Here is a 7,742-nt window from a genome sequence, read left to right as displayed (position 1 = left end):
TACATTCACTCTTTCTTTTTTCCTATCTCATTCCCTTCTCACTCATTCCTGTCTCCCTGTGTTGCATTTCTGCAAAAAGCATTAGATGCCTTTCAATCAGGCTTGTTTTCTAGGAACCACACTTTCTAGAAAAACTGGTAACTGAGCTGCTTCGAGAAGTAGATTTTCTGAATGGGATTTTGTCAGTTAGACTGAGGACAATGGGGACTCCATTACTAGAAGCAGATAGAGCAGTAATGACCCTGGGTATGTGGGTTATCAAAATATTAAGATATTCATTTGTGATCAATTTCTATGAGTGCAATAGAAGGTAAAGAGTATATGATGGTGTGGTCCTTGGTTGGTATGGAAGTAATCACAGCTATTGTGGTGAGGGCTGGCTAATAGAAAAAGAAAACAAAAGATTCTGGTCACTAACTGAAAACTGAAGGAATTATATGAAATTTGGAATGTTTCTAAGGCAACTTTGATGAAAATTTACATGTTCTGGATCTTCAAGGTAGACTGTGATAAGAATCTGGCCTAAAATCCAATTATAAAAGTCATGTACATCTGTAAGTAAAAATTAGCCTTGACTAGAAAAAATAAATAACATGTTCTAGAGACCTGACTTAAGAATATTTGGTCAGATGAGTCTGGAAATCTTAGATTCCAAAGTTCCTCTCTACCCTCAGAAACTATAACTTTTCTTTATCCTTTGCCAGATAATAATAGTTTTCCTATTACTGGAAACCATTTAATGATCTTACCTTAAGCAGGTACCTCCTAGGATGAGTCTTCCCCTTATTGTCTTTGCGTCAAGCCAAGAATACTATATCCAGCTAGGCTGTCATTGAAAATAGAAGGAGAGATAAAAAGCTTCCAGGACAAACAAAACTAAAGGAATTTGCAAATACGAAACCAGCCCTACAAGAAATATTGAAAGGGGTCCTCTAAGCAAAGAGAGAGCCTAAAAGTAACATAAACCAGAAAGGAAAACAGACAATACACAGTAACAGTCCCCTTACAGGCAATACAGTGACACTAAATTCATATCTTTCAATAGTTACCCTGAAGATAAATGGGCTAAATGCCCCCCAAAAAACAGAAGCTACCAGATTGGATAAAAAAAACAAGACCTATCTATATGCTCTCTGGAGGAGACTCATTTTAGACCCAAAGACACCCCCAGATTGAAAGTGAGGGGGTGGAAAGCCATTTACCATGCTAATGGACACCAAAGAAAGCTGGGGTGGCAATCCTTATAACAGACAAATTAGATTTTAAACCAAAGACTGTAATAAGAGATGAGGAAGAACACTATATCCTACTTAAAATGTCTATCCAACAAGAAGATCTAACACTTGTAAATATCCATACCCCTAACGTGAGAGCAGCCATTTATATTTATATAAGGCAATTAATAACAAAAGCAAAGAAACACATTGACAACAATACAATAACAGTGGGGGACTTTAACAGCCCTCTCACTGAAATGGACAGATCATCTAAGCAAAAGATCAACAAGGAAATAGACTTTCAATGACACACTGGACCAAATGGACTTCACAGATATATTCAGAACATTCCATTCCAAAGAGACAGAATACACATTCTTTAGTGCCCATGGAACATTCTCCAGAATAAATCACATCCTAGGTCACAAATCAGGTCTCAACCAGTACCAAAAGATTGGGATCATTCCCTGCATATTTTCAGACTACAATGATTTGAAACTCGAAATCAATCACAAAAGGGAAGTAGGAAAGAACTCAAATACATGGAGGCCAAAGAGCATCCTACTAAAGAATGAATGGGTCAACCAGGAAATTAGAGAAGAATTTAAAAAATTCATGGAAACCAATGAAAATGAAAACACAACCTTTCAAAATCGTTGGGATGCAGCAAAGGCAGTCCTGAGAGGAAAGTATATAACAATACAAGTCTTTCTCAAGAAACAAGAAAGGTCTCAAATACACAACCTAACCCTAACCTAAAGGAGCTGGAGAAAGAACAGCAAAGAAAGCCTAAACCCAGCAGGAGAAGAGAAATAATAAAGATCAGAGCAGAAATCAATGAACTAGAAACCAAAAGAACAGTAGAACAGTTCAACGAAACTAGGAGCTGGTTCTTTGAAAGAATTAATAAGATTGATAAGCCCCTGGCCAGATTTATCAAAAAGAAGAGAGATATGACCCAAATAAATAAAATCATGAATGAAAGAGGAGAGATCACCTTTAATACCAAAGATATACAAACAATTATAAAAACATATTATGAGCAACTCTATGCCAGCATATTAGATAATCTGGAAGAAATGGATGCATTCCTAGAGATGTTTCAACTACCAAAATTGAACCAGGAAGAAATAGAAAACCTGAACAGATCTATAACCACTAAGGAAATTGAAGCAGTCATCAAAAATCTCCCAAAAACAGAAGCCCAGGGCCAGATGGCTTCCCAGGGGAATTCTGCCAAACATTTAAAGAAGAAATAATACCTATTCTTCTGAAACTGTTCCAAAAAATAGAAATGGAAGGAAAACTTCCAAACTCATTTTGTGAAGCCACCATTACCTTGATTCCCAAACCAGACAAAGACTCCATCAAAAAGGAGAATTACAGACCAACATCACTGATGAACATGGTTGCAAAAATTCTCACCAAAATACTAGCCAATAGGATCCAACAGTACATTAAAAGGATTATTCACCACGACCAAGCGGGATTTATCCTGGGCTGCAAGGTTGGTTCAACATCCACAAATCAATCAATATGATACAACACATTAATAAAAGAAAGAACAAGAACCATATGATCCTCTCCATAGATGCAAAAAAAGCATTTGACAAAGTACAGCATCCTTTCTTGATCAAAACTCTTCAGAGTATAGGGATAGAGGGTACATACCTCAATATCGTAAAAGCCATCTAGAAAAACCCACAGCAAATATCATTTTCCATGGGGAAAAAACTGAGAGCTTTCCCCCTAAGGTCAGGAAAACGGCAGGGATGTCCACTATCACCAGTGCTATTCAACATAGTATTACAAGTCCTAGCCACAGCAATCAGACAACAAAAAGAAATAAAAGGCATCTGAATCAGCAAAGAAAAGTCAAACTCTGACTCTTTGCAGATGATATGATACTTTATGTGGAAAACCCAAAAGACTCCACCCCAAGACTGCTAGAACTCATACAGGAATTCAGTAAAATGGCAGGATATAAAATCAATGCACAGAAATCAGTGGCAATCCTATACACCAACAACAAGACAGAAGAAAGAAAATTAAGGAGTCAATCCCATTTATAATCACACCCAAAACCATAAGCTACGTAGGAATAAATCTAACCAAAGAGGCAAAGAATCTGTACTCAGAAAAGTATAAAATACTCATGAAAGAAATTGAGGAAGACACAAAGAAATGGAAAAACGTTCCATGCTCATGGATCAGAAGAACAAACATTGTGAAGATGTCAATGCTACCTAGAGCAATCTACACATTCATTGCAATCCCCATCAAAATACCATCCACTTTTTTCAAAGAAATGGAACAAATAATACTAAAATTTGTATGGAACCAGAAGAGACCCCGAATAGCCAGAGGAATGTTGAAAAAGAAAAGCAAAGCTGGCGGCGTCCCAATTCCGGACTTCCAGCTCTATGACAAAGCTGTCATCATCAAGACAGTATGGTACTGGCACAAAAAAAGACACATAGATCAATGGAACAGAATAGAGAGCCCAGAAATGGACCCTCAACTCTGCAGTCAGCTAATCTTTGACAAAGCAGGACAGAATGCCCAATGGAAAAAAGACAGTCTCTTCAACAAATGGTGTTGGGAAAATTGGACAGCCAGATGCAGAAGAATGAAACTGGACCATTTCCTTACACCACACACAAAAATAGACTCCAAATGGTTGAAAGACCTCAATGTGAGACAGGAGTCCATCAAAGTCCTAAAGGAGAACACAGGCAGCAACCTCTTTGACCTCAGCTGCAGGAGCTTCTTCCTAGAAACGTCACCAAAGGCAAGGGAAGCAAGGGAAAAAATGATGTATTTGGACTTCATCAAGATAAAAAGCTTTTGCACAGCAAAAGAAACAGTCAGCAAAACCAAAAGACAACCAACAGCATGGGAGAAGATATTTGCAAATGACATATCAGATAAAGGACTAGTATCCAAATCTATAAAGAACTTCTTAAACTCAACACCCAAAGAACAAATGATCCAGTCACAAAATGGGCAGAAGACATGAACAGAGAGTTTTCCAAAGAAGACATCCAAATGGCCAACAGACACATGAAAAAGTGCTCAACATTGCTCGGCATCAGGGAAATCCAAATCAAAACCTCAATGAGATACCCCCTCACACCAGTCAGAATGGCTAAAATTAACAAGTCAGGAAATGACAGATGTTGGCAAGGTTGTGGAGAAAGGGGAACCCTCCTACACTGTTGGTGGGAATGCAAGCTGGTGCAACCACTCTGGGAAACAGTATGGAGGTTCCTCAAAAAGTTGAAAATAGAGCGACCATATGACCCAGCAATTGCACTACTGGGTATTTACCCTAAAGATCCAAATGTAGGGATCCAAAAGGGTACATGCTGCCCGATGTTTATAGCAGCAATGTCGACAATAGCCAAACTGTGGAAAGAGCCAAGATGTCCATCAACAGATGAATGGATAAAGAAGAAGTGGTATATATATATATATACAATGGAATATTTTGCAGCCATCAAAAGGAATGAAATCTTGCCATATGCAACAACGTGGATGGAACTGGAGGGTATTAATCTGAGTGAAATAAGTCAATCAGAGAAAGACATGTATCATATGACCTCACTGATATGAGGAATTCTTAATCTCAGGAAACAAACTGAGTGTTGCTGGAGTGGTGGGGGGTGGGAGGGATGAGGACCCTGCGTGATAGACATTGAGGAGGGCATGTGCTATGGTGAGCGCTGTGAATTGTGTAAGACTGTTGAATCACAGATCCATACCTCTGAAACAAATAATACATTATATGTTAAAAAAAAAAGAAGAAGAAGAAGAAGATGATGATGATAGCAGGACAGGAAAAAGGAAGGGCGGGATTGGAGGAGGAGAGGAACCATGAGAGACTATGGACTCTGAAAAAGAAACTGAAGGTTCTAGAGGGGAGGGGTTTGGGGGGATGGGTTAGCCTGGTGATGGGTATTAAGGAGGACATGTTCTGCATGGAGCACTGGATGTTATACACAAACAATGAATCATGGAGGACTACATCAAAAACTAAGGATGTAATGTATGGTGATTAACATAACATAATAATAAAAAAAAAAGAAAAAAAAAGAACTAGAATTCAGAATAACCATAATAAAGATACTTACTTGGCTTTAAAAAGCATAAGGATACTGGAGAATCACTTTCTGGAGAAATAAAAGAACTAAAATCTATCCAAGTCAAATAAAAAAGGCTATTAATGAAATGCAATAAAAAATGGAGGCTCTAACTACTAAGATATATGAGGCAGAAGAGAGAATTAGTAATATAGAAGACAAAATGATGGAGAAGAAGCTGAGAAAAAGAGAGATAAACAACTACTGGATCATGAGGGGAGACTTTGAGAGATAAGTGATACCATTAAGCAAAACAATATTAGAATAATTGGATCCCAGAAGAAGAAGAAAGAGAAAGAGTGAATGGGGCAGAAGATATATTGGAGCATATTAGAGTGGAGAACTTCCCAAATTGCGGAAGGAAATAGGCATTCAAGTTAAGGAAGAGGAGAGAGCCCTGGCTCAAAATCAATAAAAATAGGTCAACACCCCGACATCTAATAGTAAAGATAAAAATCTCAAAGACAAAGGGAAAATCTTGAAAGCAGCTTAGGTCAAGAGGTCCGTAACCTACAAGGGTAGAAAGATTAGACTGGCAGCAGACTTAACCACAGAGACCTGACAGGCAAGAAGGGACTGGCATGGTATATTCAGAGCACTAAATGAGAAAAATATGCAACCAAGAATACTTTATCCAGCTAGGATGTCATTCAAAATGGAGAGATAAAAAGCTTCCAGGACAAACAGAAACTAAAAGAACTTGTGATCACTAAAGCAGCCCTGCAAGAAATATTAAAGGGGATCCTCTAAGTGAAGAGAGAGCCCAAAAGTATCATAGACCAGAAAGGAACAGAGACAAAATACAGAAACCGTGACCTTACAGGTAACAAAATGGCACTAAATTCATATCTTTCAATAGTTACTTTGAATGTAAATGGACTAAATTCCCCAATCAAAAGACACAGGGTATTAGATTGGATAAAAAAACAAGACCCATCAACATGATGTCTGCAAGAGACTCATTTTAGACCCAAAGACACTTCCAGATTGAAAATGAGGGGGTGGAAAACCATTTATCATGCTAATGGACATCAAAAGAAAGCTGGGATAACAATCATTATATCAGATAAATTAGATTTCAACCAAAGACTGTAATAAGAGAGGAGGAAGGACACTATATCATAGTTAAATGGTCTATCCAACAAGAAGATCTAACAATCGTAAATATTTATGCCCCTAACATGGGAGCAGCCAATTATATAAGCCAATTAATAACAAAATTAAAGAAACATATTGATAATAATACAATAATAGTAGGGGACTTTAACACACCCCCCACACACTGCAATGGACAGATCATTTAAGCAGACATCAACAGGGAAACAAGGGCTTTGAATGACACACTAGACCAGGTGGACTTCACAGATATATTTAGAGCATTCCACTGTAAAGCAACAGAATACAGATTCTTCTCAAGTGCACATGGAACATTCTCCAGAATAGATCACATACTGGATCACAAATCAGGTCTCAATGGGTACCAAAAGATTGGGATCATTCCTTGCATATTTTCAGACCACAGTGCTTTGAAACTTGAACTCAATCACAAGAGGAAATTTGGAAAGAACTCAAATACATGGAGGCTAAAGAGCATCCTACTAAAGAATGAATGGGTCAACCAGGAAAAGAACAATTTAAACAATTCATGGAAACAAATGAAAATGAAAACACAAAACACAGCTGTTCAAAACCTTTGGGGTGGGTGCCTGGGTTTCTCAGTCAGTTAAGCATGTTCCTTTGGCTCAGGTCATGATGTCAGGGTCCTGGGATTGAACCCGGCATAGGGATCCCTGCTCTGCTGGGAGTCTGCTTCTCTCTCTCACTCTCCCTCTGTCTCTCAAATAAATAAATGAAATCTTAAAAACAAAGCAAAACAAAACAAAACAAAAAACGTTCGGGATATACAAAGGCAGTCATAAGAGGAAAGTATATAGCAATACAAGCCTTTCTCAAGAAACAAGAAAGGTCTCAAATACACAACCTAACCCTACACCTAAAGGAGCTGGAGAAAGAACAGCAAATAAAGCCTTAACCCATCAGGAGAAGAGAATTAATAAAGATTAGAACAGAGTCAATGAAATAGAAACCAAAAGAACAGTAGAACAGATCAACGGAACTAGGAGCTGTTTCTTTGAAAGAAATAATAAGATTGATAAACCCCTGGCCAGACTGTCAAAAAGAAAAGAGAAAGAATCCAAATTAATAAAATCATGAATGAAAGAGGAGAGATCACAACCAACACCAAAGAAATACAAATAGTTATAAGAACATATTATGAGCAACTATATGCCAACAGATTAGGAAGTCTGGAAGAAATGGATGCATTCCTAGAAACATATAAGCTACCAAAACTGAAACAGGAAGAAATAGAAAACCTGAACAG

The sequence above is a fragment of the Zalophus californianus genome, chromosome 9 (assembly GCF_009762305.2).
Source record: "Zalophus californianus isolate mZalCal1 chromosome 9, mZalCal1.pri.v2, whole genome shotgun sequence".
NCBI classification, from domain to species: domain Eukaryota; kingdom Metazoa; phylum Chordata; class Mammalia; order Carnivora; family Otariidae; genus Zalophus; species Zalophus californianus.
This window is presented reverse-complemented; position numbering follows the sequence as displayed.